Raw genomic sequence first — 27,500 nt, forward strand, 5'->3', positions numbered from 1 at the left:
ACCTCATACCTGGGATCGAACGCTAGCCCCTTCTAATGATAGGCCAGGTCGAAACCAACCATGTCACGAGAGCCCATAAAAGATATTGGAACCTGACCGCTACCAGCTGTCGGAGGATTTACCTGGCGAGACATCAGTCTCTTACCAGCGAGTTTTACCCAATATCCCGGGCCACCACGTGACACAATTGGTAGTAATTCATTCAAATTACCCCTAATGAGTCAATATGGATTAATATCAACACAACATCGTGTTCAAATAGAAATAAATTTCTACCTCAATCCTCGGACAGCTGGTAGCGGTCAGGTTCCAATATCTTTTATGGGCTCTCGTGACATGGTTGGTTTCGACCTGGCCTTTCATTAGAAGGGGCTAGCGTTCGATCCCAGGTATGAGGTAGAAATTTATTTATTTAGTAACAACTAACCTCATAGCTCTATGGCTATGCGGTTAGTTGTTACTAACAGCTCTCTATCCATTTTACTCTGTAACTATTTGTTTATCAGTTTATTTGTATAATGGAAAAATAGATTAGTAAGTCGTCACAGTGTGTTTCAACTACTCTTTCCCTCATACACATGAAGGGGGAAATCTGGAGGGTTGAACTGGGTGCAGGGGGGAAATGACAGAAAAAAAAGGTTGGGAACCACTGATCTATATCATACATTACCAACACCATCCACATTCCCCGTCTATTGACTATAAGGGTTTACTAGGTCCATGTATGACAGCTTCGATTCAGTCCAAAACACTTAATCGGTACACCTCATCCTTGTTTAAACCTACACTGTCCTTCTCCCCATAAGTACTTGTGTCACCTGCCTCATTTTCTCAATCAAAGTCTTACCTTTCCTGGTATATGCAGTAATCAATCTATCCTGGTTTTAATTCTTTCATTCCATCTTGTCTTAAGTATTGTTCTCCTGTCTAGTCATTGGCTGCTAACTAGCATCTTAATGAGTTGGACAAAAACTTGCATTCTATTAAATTTTGTCTTCCCGATCTTGATATTAATCTCTTGCACCATTGTTCAGTTAGTTCTGTATGCATGTTACATAAGATTTTTCATAATTCTGACCATCCTTTGCATTGAGATCATGCCAGACTACTATCCTGTAAGTAGTGCTAGGCATGTAGTTAATTCAAACCATCTTGCCTTGTCCGCCATAAGATTCAGTACTATACAGTATTCTCGAAATCTTATTCCAGCTGTGACCAGATTATGGAATGATCTTCCTAAACAGGCAGTTGTTACTGATCTTGAAATATGTTATATTTCTTGTCTCTTACTCCTCATGTATAATTTATTTGTTATTTCCTTTCCTCACTTTGCTGCTTTCCCAAGTGGAGCCCTTGGGCTTGTAGCATCCTGCTCTTCCAACTGGGGTTGTAATTTGGCTAGTAAAATGATAAAAATTGTTCATATGATTTTGCATTCGACTTTACCCCCTCTACCTTTAAAAAATGGAAATATTTGTCCCACCAATTCATTTGAAACCTATGTGTGTGCAAGGATGCGGAACTTTCCATCCATTGAGATGGCTCTAGATAATGCTATCCTTAATATTTGTCAGCAAGTTGAATGATAACACTCTTGTAAGGCAGCAGCAGCACTAATAATTCCCTTTACCTCTCATTCTCCAGAAAACAATGCGACTCTCTACTGTTACCCGAATGGAACATGGTCGAAGACCTCCTCTTACAGCCTGTGCCTCAACTTCGTGACCTCTCCTACAGAGCCTGAGGTCACCGTCACCACAGCCCAGACCATATACTATGTGGGCAACTCACTCAGCCTTGTGGCGGTCACCATTGCCCTCTGGATCTTCATCTCCTTCAAGTAAGTCTCAAGTGTACACATAAACCTTCCTTTGGATATCAATCTGACCTCAGGTCAAGCGTATCATTGTGCTTCGTGTGTTCGTTACAAAAGAATAATATATAGATAAGAACACAATAATAAAGGTAAAAATAAAATTTAGGATTTTTTGTTACAGGCCATACCTAGCACTTTTGACGACACAAACGGATCACAGGTGATATTACCGGCATTAGGTAAGCTTCCTACGGGCAATTAAGTTAATCTAGCTTTAATGGCGTGATGTTTAAGGCTACATCAATGCTCGCCTCACTACAATACTAGCCAATAAATTATCATTTATTGGTAATCAAATTAAAACAATTTAAGAGCCCAAGTGTTGTTGAGGCTGCTTCTTACAGGTGTTAGATGATCAGCATTTCTAATCAAGAAATTCAACACATCACACCTGTGTCCACAGAAAATAATACTAGCGAAGCTGAGATGACAAGGTAATCATAAACATTGAAATGCAATGATATCCATAATGGGAGCCTTTGTAGGGTGACGGCCAGATCCCGTAGAAAACGGGAATATTCTGAACTGTGGCCGTCGTTCTAAAAAAGATTTTGGCGGGAGAAGCTAACTTAAAAAACCCACCTAACCGATGCTAAAAGCCGTATCCTTACACAGGGGGGCTTTGCCCCCCCCCGGACCCCCCCCCCCCTTACACAACAGTTTCCTTACCTACGAGTACGACGGGAGAAGCTAACTTAAAAAACCAACCTAACCTATGCTAAAAGCCGTGTCCTTACCTAGGGGGGCTGCGCCCACCCGGACCCCCCCCCCCTTATACAATATATTTAAGATCCGTAGACCATTTCCAAACGTTTTTATTCTATACAAGATAACAGTCGGAGCGATAATAAGCAAATTAGGACGCTTGGCCGTAGCGCTACAAACTACCCCCATAATGCCAATTAATCCAATGTAGGACAATCAGGATTCAGATAAAAGCCTAGGATAGTATTAAACCCTCTAGTGATCCCGGCCATGGCAAAATCACTTTCAGGCTCATGACTCACAAACTTTTTTACGGTGACCAATGACGCCTTGTGTCAACCCGGAGCAATGACAAAATGTGTCAACCTTCTTATGTTGACATTTTTTAGAGTAAGTAACAAAGAAATAAATATAAAAAGAAACTGAAAATTGAAATGAAAAGCTGAATAAATTTTCTATATAGCTACATAAACAGCTTCCTCCGGTGCCTTAGATGACCGCGGAGATGGCAGCAGTAGAGGATTCAGCATTATGAAGCTTCATCTGTGGTGGATAATGTGGGAGGTTGGGCTGTGGCACCCTAGCAGTACCAGCTGAACTCAGCTGAGTCCCTGGTTAGGCTGGAGGAACGTAGAGAGTAGAGGTCCCCTTTTTTGTTTTGTTTCATTGTTGATGTCGGCTACCCCCCAAAATTGGGGGAAGTGCCTTTGGTATATGTATGTATGTATGTATGTATGTACATAAACAGATGACATACCAAGTGTGTCATTGGATCCTCTAACGATTAATTTATACACCCATAGAAAGAAGAATGGTCTTTAGTGAACAAGTTATCCTACTCGATGTATATCTAAGATAGACAATTCCCAATAAAGCTAATTTTAAAATAAGTCAGAACAAATTATACCAAAATCAACAGGAAACCACAGGAAATAGGTTAGCTTTTCATTTTCATCAGTAATAATGTCATCATTTGAGTGCTCCATGGTTGTTTACAAATCTAAAGAGGTTGATTTAGCTAGTTTTTCATTTCGTGGAAATTCGAAATATATTTCAAGAGCCTGAATGTGAAAAAAAAAATTTCACTGTATTGTTTTTTATTTTTTTCCTTTTACATGGAACATAAAAAAGTGTTCCTTCTATATAATCATAAGTTTTAGCTATCAGAGTAGACTATACTTTCTATTCATTTGTTGAAATATAAACTGTGCCCAAAGAGGAGTGGAAAACACCAAATTCTCACAAGAAATCTCAGTGACTATTAGCTAGAAGTGATAGACTCAGCCTTGTAACTGGCAAGGCTGAATAAACCTCGGCTTTGTAACTGGCAATATAAAAAGCTGATTAAACTCTGATCAAAATAACAGTAGAAGAATAGCTTCCTCAAGTAGGAGCATAATATAACATAAAATGTCACACACCAACCCGGAAAACCTATAGAGTGAATTAAGTTCGTAGAAGATGGCCAACAGTAAAGCAATACTTGCTCATAACCAGATGGTCAACACCCTTAGGAGCAAAACAATTCAAGCGGAAAAGACCTTTAGACTAAAAACAATTGTATGTACATGCAATATACATATATAATATACATACATACACACACACACACACACACATATATATATATATATATATATATATATATATATATATATATATATATATATATATATATATATATATATATATACATATATATATGATAAATTTTGCACATTTAGACGTGTTTTTCATATTCAAATAAGCCATATATATTTTTGATACATTAATGTCTGGATTCTCTTAACGACCTCGGGATCAGGTCGTTAAGAGAATCCAGACATTAATGTATCAAAAATATGTATGGCTTATTTGAATATATATATATATATATATATATATATATATATATATATATATATATATATATATATATATATATATATATATATATATATATATATATATATATATATATATATATAATTTGGGAAGTGGCCACTTATCCTGGAAATAGATATCAAAGGGTCCTGGATAATGATTGGGGTATTATAACAAATATTCTTCTCCCCACTAAGATCCCTGGCGCATACCTGAATGTCCAAATAAGATTAATTTGTGTTTTTCCAGGAGAAACTACAAAAATAATACAGTATATACAAAAGTGGCAAAGAGGTGACTTAAAACTTTGCTGGGTTTTTTCACCATCTAACCCTCACCCTATCCAGTGAAAAGTTTTTCTTTCTCCTTAAGTGAATTCCATCACCTTAACAGTGAGAAACTTTTCCGTAAAGACCAAAACTTTCCAGAGAACTTGTGGTCATTATCACAGTGAGCAGCTTTTCCGTGAAGATAAAAACTTTCCTGAGAACTTTAGGTCATCTTCACCTTCACAGTCAGAAACTTTTCCGTGAAGATCAAAACTTTCCAGAGAACTTGAGGTCATCATCACCTTCACAGTGAGAAACTTTTCCGTAAAGATCAAAACTTTCCAGAGGACTTGTGGTCATCATCACCTTCACAGTCAGAAACTTTTCCGTAAAGATCAAAACTTTCCAGAGAACTTGTGGTCAGCATCACCTTCACAGTGAGAAACTTTTCTGTAAAGATCAAAACTTTCCAGAGAACTTGTGATCATCATCTTCAGTCAGAAACTTTTCCGTAAATATCAAAACTTTCCAGAGAACTTGTGATCATCGTCACCTTCACAGTGAGAAACCTTTCTGTAAAGATCAAAACTTTCCAGAGAACTTGTGGTCAGAATTCTGTTTTCCCTAAATTTCTACTTGACCCTAGAATAGGTTTCTTACTGGGGAGAGAAATTTCGAATAACTGAATACCCGGATGAGACACGAGACTCTATGATACCCTCTATAGTCCATTTCTTTTAGCGAGTCATATTTGCACCGACTCGCAACGGTGCCCTTTTAGCTCGGAAAAGTTTCCTGATCGCTGATTGGTTAGAATTATCTTGTCCAACCAATCAGCGACCAGGAAACTTTTCCGAGCTAAAAGGACACCGCTGCGAGTCGGTGCAAATATGACTCGCTAAAAGAAATGGACTATAGATAGAAGAGCGACGCCTAATGCTAATCGATTTTATGTTCAATGTACGACTTGATATATACTAAAATAATAATAATAATAATTATTATTTTTATTATTATTATTATCATTATTATTAATTGCTAAGCTACAACCCTAGTTGGAAAAGCAGAATGATCTAAGCCCTGGGGCCCATAAAGGGAAAATAGCCCAGTGAGGAAAGGAAACAAGGAAAACTAAAATATTCCAAGAACAGTAACAACATTGAAATAAAACATTCCTATATAAACTATAAATACTTTAACAAAACAATAGGAAGAAATATCGTAACGACCCAGTAATTCAACATTTGAATCTGATATACCATTTATCACAATTATTATTATTATTATTATTATTATTATTATTATTATTATTATTATTATTAGCTAAGCTACAACCCTAGTTGGAAAAGCAGAATGCTATAAGCCCAAAGGCTCCAACAGGGAAAATAGCCCAGTGAGGAAAGGAAAAAAGGAAAACAGAATTGGAAAAGCAGAATGCTATAAGCCCAAAGGCTCCAACAGGGAAAATAGCCCAGTGAGAAAAGGAAAAGAGGAAAATAGAATTGGAAAAGCAGAATGCTATAAGCCCAAAGGCTCCAACAGGGATAATAGCCCAGTGAGGAAAGGAAAAAAGGAAAATAGAATTGGAAAAGCAGAATGCTATAAGCCTAAAGGCTCCAACAGGGAAAATAGCCCAGTGAGGAAAGGAAAAAAGGAAAATAGAATTGGAAAAGCAGAATGCTATAAGCCCAAAGGCTCCAACAGGGATAATAGCCCAGTGAGGAAAGGAAAAAAGGAAAATAGAATTGGAAAAGCAGAATGCTATAAGCCTAAAGGCTCCAACGGGGAAAATAGCCCAGCAAGGAAAGGAAAAAAGGAAAATAGAATATTTTAAGAGTAACAAACATTAAAAATAAATTTCCTGTGACCTACATCGACTCTGTGGCCTCGAATCATTAGTGAAAATAATTTTCCTGGTTTGGGAGAATTAATGCTATTTTTTTTTTCTAGCCTTTCGTAAAGGCGTCGAGTATCCGAATCTATAATTTCATTCGGTGTTAAATCACACAGATAACGTGATTATTATTATTATTATCATTATTATTATTATTATCACTATCCAAGCTACAACCCTAATTGGAAAAGCAAGATGCTATAAGCCCAGGGGCTCCAATAGGGAAAAATAGCCCAGTGATGAAAGGAAATAAGGAAATAAATAAATGAAGAGAACAAATTAACAATAAATCATTCTAAAAAAAAAGTAACAACGTCAAAAGAGATATGTTCTATATAAACTATTAACAACGTCAAAACCAATATGCCATATATAAACTATAAAAAGACTCATGTCCGCCTGGTCAACAAAAAAGCATTTGCTCCAACTTTGAACTTTTGAAGTTCTACTGATTCAACTACCCGATTAGGAAGATCATTCCACAACTTGGCGGAAATTTCCATGATGGTGCACACGAGATAATTATCTAAGCTTTTTAGATATCTTCTAGACCTGCGAAATGTTCTTAAATCAAACCATAAATTGAATAGAAGACATTGCATAACTGAGATACTGCTCTCATGCTATGCTTAATTTTTTTTTCAAATTTAAGAATTTTGGAATGCGTGATTGTCTACGCTTAAAAAACTGTAATTTTAATCGGAAATTCTCCGTAAAAAAAAGAAATATATATATATATATATATATATATATATATATATATATATATATATATATATATATATACATATATTTATATGTGTATATACATATATATATATGTATATATACACATATATATATATATATATATATATATATATATATATATATATATATATATATATATATATATATATATATATATATACATATATTTATATGTGTATATACACACATATTTATGTATATATATACACATATAAATATATATATATATATATATATATATATATATATATATATATATATATATATATATATATATATATATATATATATATATATATATATATACTGTTTTCTGTCGTATTTCAGGAAAATATAGGCGACCGTAATTTTTACACTACTTTTTTTATCATCTTTTACGGGTTGGTGACCGTAATACCACTCCTTTACAACATATCCGTTTTAAAAAAAGTAAATACCTGGCACTATTTATTCCAGGATTTTTACCAGTTTTACGGCAAATTCTTAACAGTGTAATTCTACCTTAATACAAGCTAGAGGTACATAATTCATAAGGTTCCAACTGACGTATTGGTTGAAGTACGTAAATCTGCATAACATAATGCATGATACAGGTAAAGAGCTTGAAATATCCTACAGGTAAAAAGAGCTTGAAAGCCTTCAAAAATCCTCCATTGGTACTAGAAAAAGAGACCCTGCTGATTATTTCCTATTTACTAGCATCACGATTTCAGGCCATCAACGCCTAATAAACTTTCCAGGCATTAAAAAAAAAAAAAATAATAATAATATCTCTCTATCCATTTATACTTGTAAACAATTCCACGCCCTGCATAGCTAAATCTTTAGTGTATAAAGAATTTAAAAGCTGAATAAAATATTTTTTTCTTAGACCACACTTCCCAACAAAGGGAAATTGCTACAATTTCTAGCTAACATTTTCCTAAGAGGAAAAGGGAAACTGCTACAATTTCTAGCTAACATTTTCCTAAGAGGAAAAGGGAAATTGCTACAATTTCTAGCTAACATTTTCCTAAGAGGAAAAGGGAAACTGCTACAATTTCTAGCTAACATTTTCCTAAGAGGAAAAGGGAAATTGCTACAATTTCTAGCTAACATTTTCCTAAGAGGAAAAGGGAAACTGCTACAATTTCTAGCTAACATTTTCCTAAGAGGAAAAGGGAAATTGCTACAATTTCTAGCTAACATTTTCCTAAGAGGAAAAGGGAAACTGCTACAATTTCTAGCTAACATTTTCCTAAGAGGAAAAGGGAAATTGCTACAATTTCTAGCTAACATTTTCCTAAGAGGAAAAGGGAAATTGCTACAATTTCTAGCTAACATTTTCCTAAGAGGAAAAGGGAAATTGCTACAATTTCTAGCTAACATTTTCCTAAGAGGAAAAGGGTAATTGTCTTGCTCACCCCAACACTCAAATAGGATTTATACTAGAATAGCTAGTTCCATCCCAGGGAAATTAAATTTTTCTTAAATAATTGAATAAAACGCGACACTAATGCCATCTGTTGGCAGCTGATGGAAATAGTGGAACTGACAGGAAACAAGATTAATCATTTGTATTAATGTTCAACTTCTGTTTTGTTTCGTTTCTTGCTCTCCTGCCTCCTACATTATAGCGGAATTTTTGGGGTTCTCCGACCCACACTAAAGAATGTAGAAATAAGTTTAGTTACGCTGAAAACTCCTAGCAGGGATCTGGCTGCATTTATAGGTAGGGCAATGCATATAAAAGAAGATTTTAAGAAGTCCAAACTGATTACCACAACAGGTTGCCAAAACTGATGATAGCAAGGTGTTATCCTATCTAATTTCAAGGTAGAAGGGAATAAAAGTAAAGATTGAGAACCTCAATATGATATTAATTTATTTAAGGCACAGATGATATAAACTTAATAACAATAATAAGAATAAGCTTAGAAGCTTTGCGCCTATCTATAAAGAGATAGTGTGCCCGCAAACTTATTTTGCGGAGTGAGCAATTGAGCTCCAACAACCATACGAAGAAGATAGTGCACAAACAGTTGGAAAATTCCTTTTTTGTGAAGAAAATATTGAAGATAAGAAAAGAGTACTACAACAAATGTGGATGAAAAGAAAAAAAACTAGTGAAAATGAGGAACACACAAAACTAAAAGACACAGAGGCGCCGTTGCAAAGGCAAAGCCTCAACCTGAACCTGAACCTGAATAAGGAACCAGGAACCAGGAACCAGGGAACCCGTGTCGCTCTTGGGCACTAAATGTGCTCCCAGGTCCCCATCGGGGGGAGAATGTAACCCCCTCCCAAAATGTCTATAACTTAAAGAGTGTTGACAAGTCAAAGAGCTTAAGCAAAACCAAGCCTTTTAAACCACAATATTAGATGTATGTGGCCATTTCTCGGGTGGCAGAGAGCCTTTTCTTGTTCTTAATCATATTACATTATCCTATGGGAGATCCTAGTTGGACTTCCTACATTTTCTGGAGATCTGCCAAGCGTCTTTAGTTTTCCTAGTAATAGTAAACAATATATCCTTGAATTGAAAAAAAAAGGCATAATTATTACTGTGTACTATTTGACAACGATTTTTCCCATACTGTTTGCTCTACCATTGATTTCCATATCCTATTTGTGCAAGTACCTTAGATCTATGACCTGATTATTCAATGCTAATACCAACTGTAAAATCTTTGATACAAGTGGATGTTAAGCATTCCCCTTATCCAAATATTACATTGCACTTCAAGAATAGCTTAAAAATTAAATTTTTCTATTCATAAGTTAAAGCTAAAATGGCTATATATATATATATATATATATATATATATATATATATATATATATATATATATATATATATATATATATATATATATATATATATACATACACACACACACATATATATATATATATATATATATATATATATATATATATGTGTGTGTGTGTGTGTAATCAAAGCAAGGTAAGTCACACAGTACTTGAATCAAGGAAGGTAGAGGGTTATCTACAAATGGTTTGGAAGAATATTACCTAAGGGACTGCTAAGCCAGGTGACCTTTAGGAAAGTCCAGTGGAGATGTCTAACACAAATGAGAGAAAGAGTTGGATGTTGATATAAACTGTTCGCAAAGTATTCGCAAAGCGAAACGGATGGGAGAGTGATAACACATACGGAAAGATGTCAAAATGTAGTAGATCCTCTGAAGAGGGTCTGATCATGTGGAGAGAATGGATTCTAGCAATAACCCTGGGGAGAGGAGTGTTCAATATGGAACATTGGTTAGGAAGGAGGAGAGGGGTCATTAAGTGTTCTGGATAGAAGGGGTGGATAGTGGATAGGTTAAAGGAATGGAAACATCATTGCACCAAAGATGAATGACAGCTTGCAAGACATGAGTGTCTGGTGTAGTATAAGTAGGTATGAGGGCAGTTTGAAGAGTTGCTGATGAGCTTTATGCGTAGTTCCATAACATAACTGGTGTTGTAGAAGTTCTTTTGTACACGATGTTCCTCCTTGATATGGTAATTAAGGTTTAGATATGGCAATAAAACTTTAAACATAGCAATGACTATAGGAATCACTCACTTGGAAATCTATCAATACATACTGTACACACACATATACAGTCTATATATATATATATATATATATATATATATATATATATATATATATATATATGTGTGTGTGTGTGTGTGTGTGTGTGTGTGTGTGTATGTGTGTGTAAACATTGAGAGAGAGGGTATGGAAGTAAACTGATCTCAGGATACAAAAGATGCAAACAGAAAGAAGCTATCCAAAGAAACTAAAGCCCTGAGTGAATTCAATGAGTACTTTTAAGCCTGTCTGACTATGGAAGATACCAGAAAAGCAAATGATGCTACTCTAAGTTTGAAAATAATTCTGGAAGTGAATGTTGTCGATATAAGTTGAGGAATTAAGATGTTTGGGCTAGGCCAGACCAAGCGCGGCTAGCGGCGAGGTTAGCGGCCAGATAGGAGGCGCGAGGCTTCCCGCGCCTCATATCTGGCCACCTACATAAGGTACCTGAGGTTTCAATTTGCCGCCATTACCTCTTGTTGCTAACCTCGCCGCTAGCCGCGCTTGGTCTGGCCGGGCCCTTAGAGAATGGACAGACACCAACAGTTGGTGGAATTACGAGTGAAATGCTGCAGTGAAGATGTGGTAGTGTGTCGTGTAACTGACCAGACATTGTAAGGTATGTCTTTATAAAGAAAGGTTCCAGAGCATTAGTTAAGTTAGATAAATGTTCCACTGTATAGAGATAAAATCAATACAGACAGCTGTAGGAATTACAGAAGCCTAATGTTATTGATTACGATAGGAGAAATGTAAATGTAAATTTCACCGCAGCAAATCCCCACCCCCAGTAAACTTCACCAAAGATAGATTTCACCATTGAATCTTCCATCTTGCTAAATTCTACCAGAGAAATTTAGATTGTAGAAAGATTAGGCTAACGTATGAACAACAACCGGATTATAAAAAGGAAAAGATTGTTTGGATCAAGTATATGCTAGGACATTGTTATGTGATGAATTCTAAAGTAATAGGTAAAAGATATAGCTGACAATCATAGACAAAATTATCTTAAGACAGCATCAAGAGGCAATATGGAGTCTCAAGGTTCTCTGGTATGAAAGATGAGTTAAGATATCAAGATTTATCAACATTTTGCAATGAAAGCCAATGATGAAAACTGGGTATGATGCGAGAGTATTTTACCAATTTACAGTTGTTTAATTACTTCTGGATGGAGTAATATAAGCCAGGACACTAAATGAAGGCACACAAGTTGTGATTTGAGAATGAGTTGGGAATGGAAATTCGAGTGTCTATGTTTGCAGGTGTTACAATACTGAATGAGGATAGAGTAGAGAAATTGCAGGTACAGTTGAAAGGCTTTGGAAGCATTTCCAAAAGGATGTAATCTGGATCATATATAAACAAGAGTACGGTTTCAAGGGTCCATATAAAGAAAATGCCAAAATGAAGAGAATAATGTTAATATAGATAGTGAAGGAAGAGAGCAATTCCTCGTTTAGGCATCTGGGAATAAATGTAATTGATCTTGGTACAATTAAAAGAGGCAAGCCACAGAATATGTGAGGTAAGGAAGGTAGCAGGATGTGTGCAAGAATTTAGTTTAGAGATTTCGAATATTTACAGAACACAAAGTGAGAAAGTTTAACCGTATTATTCGGCCAGCTCTCCTAAATACAAGGAGGCTAAATGTAAATAAAGAAAAAGTAAGTTAAAAAGATACTCTGTACTCTATTTGTGCAGTTTCTGTAAAAACACTAATGTTGAAAATGAGAAATGTGGACAGAGAAAAAATGTATGGTAAATATGTGGGGATATACAAAATGGTGTGTCAAAGTCTTTTAAGATGGTTTGATTGTGTGGAAAGAATGGAGAATCACAGTTTGCTGATAGGTATATTATTTTGAAGTCATAAGGAAGGAGAATATGAGCTAGTGTGTGCTGAATGGATGGCATTATAAAAGTATTATAATTGAAAAGCCCTAACATTCAGAAGCAAGAATGTGTGCGAGAGGAGAGGTGAGTGGCAGCATGTGTAGTCAAACTCGCTGATAATGCATTCAGTATAGGTAGGCACCCACGATTCAGAAGCTTTAAGATCTTATGGTACAAGTAACAATTATATTGTCTCTTCTCTGGAGTTACCATCTATTAAATTAAATGCACAACATATGTACTGTACGTTTATCTATCTATATACATATATAATTTCCATTTACCATAATCCTTACATAATCAGAGAGAGGAATCATCAAAATATCAATATGTATTTTGCTGTCCCTGTATTCACTGTGACTCATGAGACAATTCCTTTCCATCAGAGATCTACGATGTCTGAGGAACAAGATACACTCCAACCTTCTGTTTACGTATCTCCTGCACAATCTACTTTGGATCACACAAGCATCCGTCCAGGTAAGGAATTCGAAATTATTATTATTATTATTATTAGTAGTAGTAGTAGTAGTAGTAGTAGTAGTATTACAAGCTAAGTCACAACACTAGGGATGAAGGAAACCTCGGCTGGAGGTAAAGTAGCAGGATAAAAAGCTGCTTTAGTTATAAATTCTTAAAATGGTAGCTTGTCACTGAATTAGTCTAAATACAAAATGTAGGCTCCATACATATTAATGCAAAATATGCAAACAATGCAACCCTAGTTTTTTTTTCTTTCTTTAATGAATCAAATTTATTTTCAGGAGTTTTGTGACACCTTTTTACATCTCTATCACCTGAATGTTGAAACGTTGAAATCTCAAGTTTTGGGGTTTCTTGTTTAACGAGTCTATTCTAATAAGCCTTTTCTTCTATGTATTGCAATGGTCACATGTTCTATTCTCTTTTGAATTTCTTAAAAACTTTGAAATCCATTAGGATACAAATCAAGAAATTCCCTTAGCCAGGAGGAGAGTTTTATAGATTTAGGGCAGTGTGGCCTGTTGAGGCAGACAGGGGTGGGGGTCACTCAGCACCAAGGTGCAAATGGCACAATGAGGTAAAAGTTGAGAGGTTGGAGAGCAAGGTGGAAGAGGATATACAGTAGTTACTGCAAAGACTTTATTTTAATGCGTGGTGCACTGATGGCGCTAACCACCATTAAGGGAACAAAGAACAAGAGAAATGGACCAATGCTTAGCCTTACAATACCATGGCAAGGCATTAGCTTACTATAACTTGAGTAAAAATACATCTAAGTCTGACCATTTAAAACAGCAGCTTTCCCTTTGGAGGGAGTCTTGCCAGATTAAACCTTTAATTTTCTCATAAAATGTTTAGCGTGTGCGGTTGCTAGTGCCACTCGTTTCATCATGAATCCAGCAGATACTGATTCCTATCATGCTAAATGTAGGATGACTAATGAGAGGTTGGTGAGAACAATCCTAGTCAAATAAAAGTGAGTCAAGTGCTGTGCAGCTTGGCTGTGGCACTCATTTGGTTGATTGCACCTTTTTCAAAATGGGGGGAGATGTCTCATCATATAGACATATGAACTACGTTCCAATCCTTCTCAGTGATGTTATGAGTAAAAACTACCCTTGCTCTTCTAAACAGGGTCAGTACATGACTTTACACTCTGAGAAAGAAATTTAATATTTCCATCGGGACTTGAAGTTAAGCTGCAACAGTCTTACAGAAGGCAGCTAAAAGCTAAGTTTCCTTTAAACTATGATATCTATGTTCTCTTTGACATCTCTAATCTCCCACATAATATAACTGTTTGATTGTGAACTGTTCTTAAGGAACTGAAATGATAATATAACTGTCTAAACCTTGTGCAATTTTAGTTTTGAGCTATTTCTATTCCATGAGGTAACTGGAGAAGATTTGGGGCCTCCTTCAGTTTCCCTTGATAGTCGATAAAGTGGTAAAGAACAGACTAAAAGTCCTCAATTAGATGTGGAAAAGGTAGCTCAGAATGGGTTTCGGGGCCATCGGGCTAAGTCACTTAGCCGATGCAAAAGAATTCTCAGGTCATGGACGACGCCAAATTCCTTGGCTAAGTCGGTCCCGTTGGTCCCTCCCCCGGCTACTATGATTACTCATACTGGCACATCAAGGTCGAGCTGGGGAGGTCATTCAGAGGATACCTTTGTGTTCGGGAAATGGTCCCCTCAGTTTTTAGCATTTCACATAATTATGTTAGAACTGATGGCAGTTTCCCTGACATTAAAGAAGATTTGTCCAAGAAGGAATTCCTACTAAAAGATCTTCATAGAAAACCAAATGGTAGTCTGTTAGCTCAGAAAAGGAGGATCCTGCTCGAGAGTTCTCTTTGTAGTGATCTTTACCATTATGAAGTTCCTTCAGAAGAGAAATGACTTCCTCACACCATTCCATCTGTCAGGTCCATTCAATGTGGTAGCAGATGCCCTATCCATGCAGTCAGTTTTGCATACAGAGTGGACACTGGACCAGAGTTCTTTTTGGAAGGTTTTGCAGGTATTTCTGAATCTCCAAATAGACCGACCTATTCAATACAAAAGAGAACCGAAAATTTCCACTACACGAAGCTCCGAATGTGGATGCACTGAATTTAGATTGGAACAGATGATCATCAATCTACCTGTTTCCTCAGACGAGTTTGATTTCAAAGGCTTTGAATATCCTTCAGGATTTTTCAGGGACAGTTGTGCTAATAACACCACGATGACCCAACGGCCCATAATATCCACTGCTTCAGCATCTGAGACCAAGAATACACCATCTTCGTTCTGCATAGCTGTATCAAAAACTACAAAGGCAGACTATCTTTACTTCCTCCTTTCTGACCCAGAACCTTCACACTTGGATTTTCTCTCCCATGCTTTTGCAAAAGATTTCTCAGCCCAAAACTTGACTTATTTAATGAGCTGTAATAGGTCTTTATATACAAGACAATACCAATCTGTGTGGAAGATGTGGATGGCTTTTCTATGAAGTCAGGCACCTTTTCAGATAACCACAACTTCTTGGTTTCCTTTCTGGTCCACCTCTCTGGGGAGAGAAATCACCAGCCATCAACTACACTGTTATATAAATCGTCTTTAACAGAACCTCTCAAGCATGCCTTTGAAGTGGATCTTGACTCAGACAGGTTTCATAAGATCACGCAGTCCTTTGCTTTGTATAGACAATTCCCACTCACTCCTGGGGTTTCTTATCTCTGGAAAGGGTTCTTGAGTTTTTGGCTGGGTGGTTTGAATAACTCTATCATTTCCCTTAAACTTTTCAAAAAAAAAAAAAAAAAAAAAATATATATATATATATATATATATATATATATATATATATATATATATATATATATATATATATATATATATATATAACGGCTTTAGTTTCAAGGGCAAGAGTCAGTGAACTGGCAGCCTTTTGGAGAGACCAGGAATTCATTACAATAATTCCTGGTCATCTAATCCTGACACCTGGTCTCCTTTATCTAGCCAAAAAAGAAAAGCTTCTTCAGAAACAGGATCTGCTTTATATCTTGCGACTACAGTCAGGGTATAGCAACATCTGTCCAATGTCGACCTTAAAGTTATATTTACGGAGATCCACATCATCAGAAGGTAGTCTGTTTCAAAACACACTGACCAGTAAAACCCTGTCATTAAGGGCTAACCATATCTTGATGACCTCCTTAATTAGAAAAGCTGATCCTGTCTCCATCCCTAAAACTAACGATGTGAGAAAAATTTCCTCTTAACTATAGTCCATTTCTTTTAGCGATGCATATTTGCACCGACTCGCAGCGGTGCCCTTTTAGCTCGGAAAGGTTTCCGGATCCCTGATTGGTTGGACAAGATAATTCTAACCAATCGGCGATCAGGAAACTATTTCCGAGCTAAAAGGACACCGCCCCGAGTCGGTGCAAATATGCATCGCTAAAAAATATGGACTATAGTGTTCTTTAATAGTATGCATCCTGAGTTTTATTGGTTGGTCTAGGCACAGTGTGTTCATGATACATTACTTGAAACATCCAGGCTATACAACATTCGTGTGTGGTAGTTAACGCATTCATGACCCCTGCAGGGGTAGCCCTGAGGGAAGGAACTAATCAAGCAGCCTTTCAGGAGAAGCATAGTAATAGCATGTTGGGCAACCAGTATTCTTCAGTCACCCATGTGAAGTAGGAGTCAGACTTGTTGATTTTTCTTCTTATTCTTAGGAACATGCATATGAGTTATATGTTGGGCTTAGAGGCAGACGGCTGTCCTGGAATGGGCATTTTTCTCTGTATGACTAACGGGGGTGGGTCATAATAACTTTCATAACCATTTCATTGTCTAAGTCCATTACTTACTTTTTGAGAGACTGATGGTGGGGCTCATTGCACATGCAATGTTTGCATTCACTTTTAGGAACTATTCTGTTTTTTTTTTTTTTTTTTTTTTTTTTTTTTTTTACATAACCATAATTTGGCATTCTGAACCATATAATAGCTTCCTAATATTTAAGCACAAGTTCCCGGATGTTCTTTAACAAGACCCATTTTTCCCCCTTCACTTCAGTTTCAGCATGACTACCGTCACAAGATGATGTCTCCCACAGTGTGGATAAATCTAATTAGATTTAATTTAATTTAATCATAATGTTTAAAAACCCCTTTCTTCAGTATATAGCTATTTTTGCCCAAGTGAAAACCAAAAAATCCTCAAAATAATGACCCACATGTTTGGCATGTACAGCTTGCCAGAACAGAGGAGGAATAAGATAATGGTTATTTACGAGTGAAGTGAGCCACAGAAGAGCAAAAACCCATTAGAGGGGCATGACATGAATTATAGGTAATTGTGATACTATAATTTTCCACCACTTACAGTACATGAACCACTTATTTTTCCAATTAGTTATCATGTTTATATGCATTTTTTACCATTACTATTGCTGTAAATATCTCCTCTTAAGTGTTTCTCAAAAAATCCCGGTTTTCCACTCGGATCCCCCTTAACTGTTTTTATGTGGGGTGTTAGAAAACTCATGTAAGGGTGCTTTGCACCAAATATTCATGGTCAAAAAATACATAAAACGCAAGATAATGAGTAGGAATAACATACAGTATGGATAATGTACAGTATTTGGTTAGAAATTAAAGTATCATATAGTTACCGTCTTATTTCATTTACCTACTGCTCTGCTAGATAGGGTTAGGAACGAAGTAGTGAAGGTGAGAACAGGAGTAAGAAATGAGTTAGCAGCTAGAGTGGATATGAATGTGTTGAGGTGGTTTGGCCATGTTGAGAGAAGGGAAAATGGCTGTCTGCTAAAGAAGGTGATGAATGCAAGAGTTGATGGGAGAAGTACAAGAGGAAGGCCAAGGTTTGGGTGGGTGGATGGAGTGAAGAAAGCTCTGGGTAATAGGAGGATAGATGTGAGAGGCAAGAAAGCGTGCTAGAAATAGGAATGAATGGCGAGTGATTGTGATGCAGTTCCGGTAGGCCCTGCTGCTTCCTCCGGTTGCCTTGGATGACCACGGAGGTAGCAGCAGTAGGAGATTCAGCGTTATGAAGCTTCATCTGTGGTGGATAATAGGGGAGGGTGGGCTGTGGCACCCTAGCAATACCAGCAGAACTCGGTTGAGTCTTCATTTGAAGGGGCTAGGGTTCAATCCCAAGTATGAGGTAGAAATTTATTTCTATTTGAACACGATATTGTGTTGATTTTAATTCGTATTGACTCATTAGGGGTAATTAAAAAAAAAAGCTATCAATTGTGTCACCTAGTGGGCCAGGAAGTCGGGGAAAACTCGCTGGTAAGAGACTGATGTTTCGCCAGGTAAATCCTGAACTGCAGATAGCAGTTAAGTTCTGACTTTTTTTAGAGTGTCTGGTGGCATGGTTGGAAGCAACCTGGCCTTTCATTTGAAGGAGCTAGGGTTCGATCCCAAGTATGAGGTAAAAATGTTATTTTTATTAGTAAAATAAATTTTTGAATATACTTACCCGATAATCATGTAGCTGTCAACTCCGTTGCCCGACAGAATTCTATGGAGGGATACGCCAGCTATCACAATACTAGAAGGGGGTGTATTTACCAGCGCCACCTGTGGCCAGGTACTCAAGTACTTCTTGTTGACACCTCCTCAATTATTCCTCGGTCCACTGGTTCTCTATGGGGAGGAAGGGAGGGTCGATTAAATCATGATTATCGGGTAAGTATATTCAAAAATTTATTTTACTAATAAAAATAACATTTTTCAATATTAAACTTACCCGATAATCATGTAGCTGATTCACACCCAGGGGGGTGGGTGAAAAACCAGTGTACAAGACTAAAGGATAGCTAAGTATCCCGTATTTCATATAATCAGTTATCCACAATAACAATGAAATAATAAGTACCTGGTAAGGAAGTCGACTTGAACCGTTACTCTGCTTTTAATAAGATCGTCTTCCTTACTGAGCGCAGCGTTCCTCTTGGGAGGCTGAATCAACTCAAAGGTGCTAAAGTATACAGGGCTGCAACCCATACTAAAGGACCTCATCACAACCTTTAACCTCGGCGCTTCTCAAGAAAGAATTGACCACCCGCCAAATCAACAAGGATGTGGAAGGCTTCTTAGCCGACCGTACAACCCATAAAAAGTATTCAAGAGAAAGGTTAAAAGGTTATGGGATTATGGAAATGTAGTGGCTGAGCCCTCGCCTACTACTGCATTCGTTGCTACGAATGGTCCCAGGGTGTAGCAGTACTCGTAAAGAGACTGGACATCTTTGAGATAGAATGATGCGAACACTGACTTGCTTCTCCAATAGGTTGCATCCATAACACTCTGCAGAGAATGGTTCTGTTTGAAGGCCACTGAAGTAGCCACAGCTCCCACTTCATGTGTCCTTACCTTCAGCAAAGCAAGGTCTTCTTCCTTCAGACGAGAATGTGTTTCTCTAGTCAGAAGCCTGAATAGTAAGAAACTGAGTTCTTAGAACTTGGAAAAGAAGGTTTCTTGATAGCACACTATAAGGCTTCTGATTGTCCTTGTAAAGGTTAAGACCTTTTTAGATAGTACCTAAGAGCTCTAACTGGGCAAAGTACTCTTTTCAGATCATTCCCCACCAAGTTGGACAGGCTTGGGATCTCGAACGACTTAGGCCAAGGACGTGAAGGAAGCTCGTTTAGCAAAAACCGAGCTGCAAGGAACATGTAGCCGTTTCAGATGTGAAAACAATGATCCTGCTGAAGGCGTGGATCTCACTTACTCTTTTAGCTGTTGTCAAGCACACGAGGAAAAGAGTTTTTAATGTGAGGTCCTAAAAAGAGGCTGATTGGAGAGGTTCAAATCTTGATGACATAAGGAACCTTAGGACCACGTCTAGATTCCAGCCTGGAGTGGACAACCGACGTTCCTTTGAGGTCTCAAAAGACCTAGGGAGGTCCTGTAGATCTTTGTTGGTGGAAAGATCCAAGCCTCTGTGGCGGAAAACCGCTGCCAACATACTTCTGTAACCCTTGATCGTAGGAGCTGAAAGGGATCTTACTTTCCTTAGATATAACAGGAAGTCAGCAATCTGGGTTACAGTGGTACTGGTTGAGGAAACTGCATTGGTCTTGTACCAGCTACGGAAGACTTCCCTTGAGACTGATAGATTCTGAGAGTGGATGTTCTCCTTGCTTTGACAATCGCTCTGGCTGCCTCCTTCGAAAAGCCCCTAGCTCTTGAGAGTCTTTCGAAAGTCTGAAGGCAGTCAGACGAAGAGCGTGGAGGATTGGGTGTACCTTCTTTACGTGAGGTAGACTTAGAAGGTTCACTCCTAGAGGAAGAGTCCTGGGAATGTCGACCAGCCATTGCAGTACCTCTAAGAACCATTCTCTCGCGGACCAGAGCGGAGCCAACCAACGTCAGCCGTGTCCCTTAGTGAGAGGAGAACTTCTGAAGTACTCTGTTGACAATCTTGAACGGCGGGAATGCATACAGGTCGAGATGGAACCAATCCAGCAGAAAAGCATCCACGTAAACTGCTGCTGGGTCTGGAATCGGAGAACAATACAACAGGAGTCTCTAGGTTATCGAGGTAGTGAACAGATCTATGGTTGGCTGACCCCACAGGGCCCAAAGTCTGTTGCAAACATTCTTGAGAAGGGTCCACTCTGTGGGGATGACCTGACCCTTCCGTCTGAGGTGATCTGCCATGACATTCATACCGCCCTGAATGAACCTCGTTACCAGTTAGCTTTCGATCTAAAGACCAGATGAGTAGGTCCCTTGCGATCTAGAACAACTTCCACGAAAGAGTCCCTCCCTGCTTGAAGATGTAAGCCAGGGCTGTGGTGTTGTCAGAGTCCACCTCCACCACTTTGTTAAGCTGGAGGGACTTGAAGTTTATCAAGGCCAGAATAACTGCCAACAACTTCTTGCAAATGATGTGAAGTGTCCTTTGCTCCTGATTCCATGTTCCCGAGCATTCTTGTCCGTCCAAAGTCGCACCCCAGCCCGTGTCTGATGCGTCCGAGAGGAGACGGCGGTCGTGTTTCTGAACAGCCAAAGGTAGCCTTCCTTGAGAAGAAAGCTGTTCTTACACCACGCGAGAGAAGACCTCCTCTCTTCGGAAACAGGAACTGAGACCGTCTCTAGCGTCATGTCCTTTATCCAGTGAGCAGCTAGATGATACTGAAGGGAGGGGAGGTGGAGTCTCCCTAACACGATGAACAGGGCCAGCGATGAAAGTGTCCCTGTTAGACTCATCCACTACCTGACTGAGCATCGGTTCCTTCTCAGCATGCTCTGGATGCATTCTAGGGCTTGGAAGATCCTTGGGGCCGACGGACAAGTCCGAAAAGCTCGACTCTGAAGATCCATACCCAAGGAGACAATGGTCTGGGATGGAACGAGCTGAGACTCCTCAAAATTGACCAGGAGGCCCAGTTCCTTGGTCAGATCCATAGTCCATTTGAAAATCTCCAGACAGCGACGACTTGTGGGAGCTCTTAAAAGCCAGTCGTCTGACGGAGCCGGACACAAGATCATGATACTGCTGCACAGTCTGTGAACTGTCAATCATGGGCAAGCGAGGAAGTACAGTGACAACCCGAATCTGTCTAGACTGTCTGGGTCGTACAGACAACTCCTTAACGGGTTGCTGAGGTTGCCGCACTGCGTCACAACAAGTCACTTCTGTTGGTTGTTGAACGTCTTCCCTGTGACACATTGACTCCGTAAACAAAAATTCCTCTAACAAGGACTAAGCTTGGACTGCATGTCATGCAACACAGCTCAAGGTCTATGGGAGCAGGTGTGGTAACAGACGGGATTAGCGACTGAAGTGGAACCATAACCTTCCCTGGAAGCATGTTATGCTTAAATAAAAGTCCATAAGAGGTTATGCAGCTAAAGGCTCCCTCCAAATGACAGAGTCCTCAAGGGAATATCAGAAGGAGGGAGAAAAGAACTTTTTCATCTACAGGGACCTTATCCTAGAAAAGCTAAGTTCTCTGAGTGAGGGTTCACTGGTGCAAAAGCAGCAGACTAGAAGGCAACGTTATGAAACTGCTTGACAGTCTAGTGAGTTGGCAACAACCCAAGATGTGTGACTGAGAAGCATGCGGTAAGGTATGCAGAGCATGATGTATGCAGAGTATGCTGTATGCAGAGCATGCTGTATGTAGAGCATGTTGTATGCAGAGCATGCTGAATGCAGAGCATGCTGTATGCAGAGCATGTTGTATGCAGAGCATGCTGAATGCAGAGCATGCTGTATGCTGAGCATGTAGTAAGCAGAGCCTGCTGTAAGCAGAGCCTGCTGTAAGGAAAGCAGAGCGTGTGCATGGCGTTTAACATTTCTCAGAAATTCCATGACCAGTGCTAGAGTGCTTTATGCATGCTTGCATGGGGTTTAAAAATCAACATAATGTTTACCTTACATTCATAACTCATGATTCATATTTTTGCCATGGTTTGAAAATGGAGGTATGCTGAACAGCAGAGTCAGAACGAGCTGGAACAACAATAGTTGTGGTTTCCTCTTCAAGACTCTGTTGAGGGAACACCTGAGGCTCAGCCTGCAAAGGCTGAATAAAAGACAAGCAGAAGGAAGGCGCATGGGTGGAGGAGGCTGACTCCTAGCATGAGTGGTTGAACCCAAGGGTTGCGCTTGCTGAGCGGTTGGCGGAAGCGGAGTAGCAAGTTCCAGTTCCTGTGGTGTGAGCGGAGCGCGATGAGGAAGAGGCTGCGCAGAACAAGGTAAATGTCTCGCAAGCTGAGGCTCCTGAGGCGCAAGGCTAAGGTGTTGTGGTGCTTGCCTTGTGGAGCGTTGAGCTCGCTGCAGCGAGAGCTGAGGAGACTGACTCATGGACGGGAGAGGTTGTTGTACCTCAACCGAGTGTTGCATCACTGGTGGAGCAGCAAGTGGAGGCGGAGGAAGAGAGGTATAATCCTCCTGATCCCATTGTAAAGGTTGCCTTAAGGAAGACGGAGGCTGAACACCACTGGGAACAGCAAACTCAGCACATGGCTCAACATCGTACGCCTGGCAGGTGGTACTGCGATCAGGCGGAGCGAGCGTAGGCGGAGGGAGTGTAGGCGGAGGCGGAGGAGCAACACTCTCAGCCCGACACTCACGCATCAAGTCCGAAAGCTGTGCTTGCATGGACTGTAGTAGAGTCCACAACATCGTACGCCTGGCAGGTGGTACTGCGATCAGGCGGAGCGAGTGTAGGCGGAGGGAGTGTAGGCGGAGGCGGAGGAGCAACACTCTCAGCCCGACACTCACGCATCAAGTCCGAAAGCTGTGCTTGCATGGACTGTAGTAGAGTCCACAACATCGTACGCCTGGCAGGTGGTACTGCGATCAGGCGGAGCGAGCATAGGCAGAGGGAGTGTAGGCGGAGGCGGAGGCGCAACACTCTCAGCCCGACACTCACGCATCAAGTCCGAAAGCAGTGCTTGCATGGACTGTAGTAGAGTCCACTTGGGGTCGGCAGAAACTACAGTAGGCTGAGGTAAAGCCTTAACAGTCGAGCTCTGTTGTGGCAGAACCTTACTCCTCTTAGGCGGAGTGCATTCAACTGACTGAGGAGAGTCAGAGCTAACCCAATGACTGTGAACTCTAACTTCGTACGTCTGGCATAGGTCTGGACTTTACGTTTAAAAGGTCTTGAGACCTGAGACCAGCGTTTTCTCCCCTAAATTTCTTCTGCAGACGAGCAAAATAAGGGCTCAATCGTCTGCGGGTGGGAGTGACGGTCTCGGTAAGACACGCCCACAACCACCGAGGATACTTCTGTGCGCCGATCAAGGCCTGCTGAACCCTTCTGCCCTTCGACATTGCTTCTCCCCTGGGTTTGGGAGCTTGCAAGAGGTCCCGGACTGGGAGGACGACTGGCGCGCACAAAAGTACCCTCACGCACAACACTGACATACTTTGCGCTAATCACTTATCACTTTGATTTCTGTTTGCACTTATTTCACTGAACTCGAAACTTTAAGTGGTTTGTACCTGAAACACGCAATTCTATCCTTTCTCAAAAGTTAGTAATTGCGAAAACAGAATTACAATGTAACAGAAAAATCTAATGAAAGATAATTCAGTGGCTGGAAAGAGACTAAACACTAGATCACTCTAGAAACGTTTAGTTTCTTCCCCTAAAGAGACTAGGGAGAAGAGCAAAAACGATAAAGACGTTACTCGTACGCCTGGCAGGCTTGAATGAAACGTTTATCCTCTTTCTCCCTACGTCTCTATCTCTCTCTCTCTCTCTCTCTCTTAACTTAGAACCTGAGAGAAGAGCCCAATCATATATATCGTTAAAACATATTATTGTTAAAGGAAAAAAACTGAAAAGTTCCTTTATTAGGATCAAAACCATTAAGTTAAGAATGAACAAAACGCTAGACACGGTTACTCTTACTGCAACGTGAAACCGTGAACATTCTTTCTCTATCGTAACGATAGAGTGCAAGTTGAACGTTCTGAACGTCAACAACTGCAGAGACAAAACAAAACGTTAGTTCAACTTTGAAACAGTACGAGACTATCAAAGAAATTCTTTCAAACTCTGTGGCGGAAATAGCATAATATGTTAACAGGTAAAACCGAAATGACGGGCTCAATGTTAATTAACTTCGGTACCAAGAAAAGACCGCCTACTATTAGGAAGGTCGAATATAAACAAATATAAAAATTAATTTTAATAAGTTTATAATAAAAGGAAGTTAATCGAAGAGGCCTATAAGAGGCGGAGAGATATAAAATAAAACTATAACTTTTGTTAAGCAAAATTAAGAAAGAGAGTCTATACTCTCTTAGACACCAACACTTCCGTCTAAGGGAAGGGTCGGCCATTGAAAGGTGAACGAGAGTTCATACTCTCTTCGTCACCATAAATAATCAAATTAATTCCAAAAGCTAACTAAGCTAATATAGAAGTTTCCAGTAAAGCGACAGCCGAAATCAAAGAGAAATACTTCACCAAAGTCGTGAAAATACTCCAAGAACATAAGCGTATCCCAGAACGTCTTGCCGGAAGCACGACAGAGGAATAATTGAGGAGGTGTCAACAAGAAGTACTTGAGTACCTGGCCACAGGTGGCGCTGGTAAATACACCCCCTTCTAGTATTGTGATAGCTGGCGTATCCCTCCATAGAATTCTGTCGGGCAACGGAGTTGACAGCTACATGATTATCGGGTAAGTTTAATATTGAAAAATTTATTTCTATTTGAACACGGTATTGTGTTGATTTTCATCCATATATATATATATATATATATATATATATATATATATATATATATATATATATATATATATATATATATATATATATATATATATATATATATATATATATATATATATATATATATATATATATATATATATATATATATATATATATATATATATATATATATATATATATATATATATATATATATATATATATATACAGTATAGACATTGTATTTACACTGTTCCTTACACTAAGTAGTGTGACACTTAAACTTGAAATTAACTTAACTGAACTTAGCTTACTGAATTTTTAATTTTTATTCTTACCTACTTTTTTATTTCTTTTACTGTTCTTAATTTGTCTTAGCTCATTTTGCCTCAATTTTGCTTTCACTGGCTGCAGGCCTTTAAAAAAAAAAAAAAATACCTATCCAAGAAGCTTTGTTTTTGTCTCCCTTACTTAGACATGATGATTAGGCCTTTGGAGGGTTTTCTGCTCTAAATAGCATCCTTCGTTTTAAGGATGGTACATATGTCGATGTACTCCTCTCGAAATGGTGGGCCAACCCAGTCAAACGGACACCACGCTCATGTTTTTTGATAATTTTACGCTTGACCTCTATCGCCATCATGAGCTTTTTCTTGTCATTCACAATGATTCCCCTCGCCTTCTTAGGACCCATCACTTGTTAGGATAATTGTCTATAAATATATGTTAAAAACACGTAAATAACGTAAAAAACACGGAGATAAGTAGTCGAAGATCACACTAGATGAACAAGTGATATGGGCTTCATGAGCTCCCAAGAGCTCTGCCTCATAGTGTTTGCGTCTGTAAGCATGTTCATATCTCACATTTGTCTTTGTATCTCAAAGCAAAAATTTGCTCGCCGGCTTGCTCATATCTCGGAATGTTCATTTGTCGGGGGCGCTCGTATGTCAAGGTATTACTGTAACTTATGACGAAAGCAACACCCATCACTTTTTTCTGAACTACCAGCGGGGGTTAAAATTATATTTACGGACAGAGAAACACTTTGAACAGAAAATATGTTTTCCTGTAGAAAATATCATGATTTCACCGTATTTGACCTTCATTTCAACCGAAAACAGACAGAACAACCAGTTCGACTACTTCATTCCCCACTACACACCCACTAAAACTGGTAATTGAAATGAACCCAAATTCAGTGAAATCCAACTATTTACTACAGGAAAATATATATTTTCTGTTCAAAATGATTTACCCTAAATCTAATGGTTCTTGCTTCACTGTGCACTCGCTTCACTCGCGAAAAAATAAAAACATCAAGCCCCGTATGTAGGCTACTGGAATGTGGTAATGTTGAGCTGCGTACGCTAGCAGAAATGTTTTACCCTACTTCTAATGGCTTTTGTTCTGCCTTTATATGTCCAAGAAAATAATGTATAGAGAAGAAAAGGTTTGTTTTACCCTTATACATTGGTTTCACAGTATGTTTTTCCAACCCAAAACCCCGGGTTCCCACTGGGGGTTTTCACAGTATGTTTTCCCAACCCAAAAACAAGGGTTCCCACTGGGGGTTCCCCATTATTGGAGGATATATATATATATATATATATATATATATATATATATATATATATATATATATATATATATATTTCACTAAATAATCATTTGCAGTAAAATCAAGTGTTATTTTCGAAGGAAACGGGCGTTTTTTTGTAGGAAAAAGTTGTTTTTCAGTAAGAAAGTTTTCACAGTCCATAACTATAATAAAACCTTGTGGGCTGTGCTAAGATGACAAAGGAGCAAAACAGAAATTTCTTTATTAAAGCCTGTAACTTCTTAATACAGGTTTCTGGAATTCAACACAGTGTATTTTCAGATATATTCAATTAGGCTATGTGAGTTCCAATGTCCTAACTAATATTTTTCCGTTCTCAAATGAAACCAAAACCTA

The 27,500-nt window shown here is 38.7% G+C and overlaps 1 pseudogene; it reads left to right on the top strand.

The window, feature by feature from the left end:
• The window catches only part of LOC137616034 (diuretic hormone receptor-like), a 125,849-nt pseudogene that overhangs the window by 74,722 nt on the left and 23,627 nt on the right, over positions 1-27,500 (top strand).

The sequence above is a fragment of the Palaemon carinicauda genome, chromosome 22 (assembly GCF_036898095.1).
Source record: "Palaemon carinicauda isolate YSFRI2023 chromosome 22, ASM3689809v2, whole genome shotgun sequence".
Classification (NCBI taxonomy): Eukaryota; Metazoa; Arthropoda; class Malacostraca; order Decapoda; family Palaemonidae; genus Palaemon; species Palaemon carinicauda.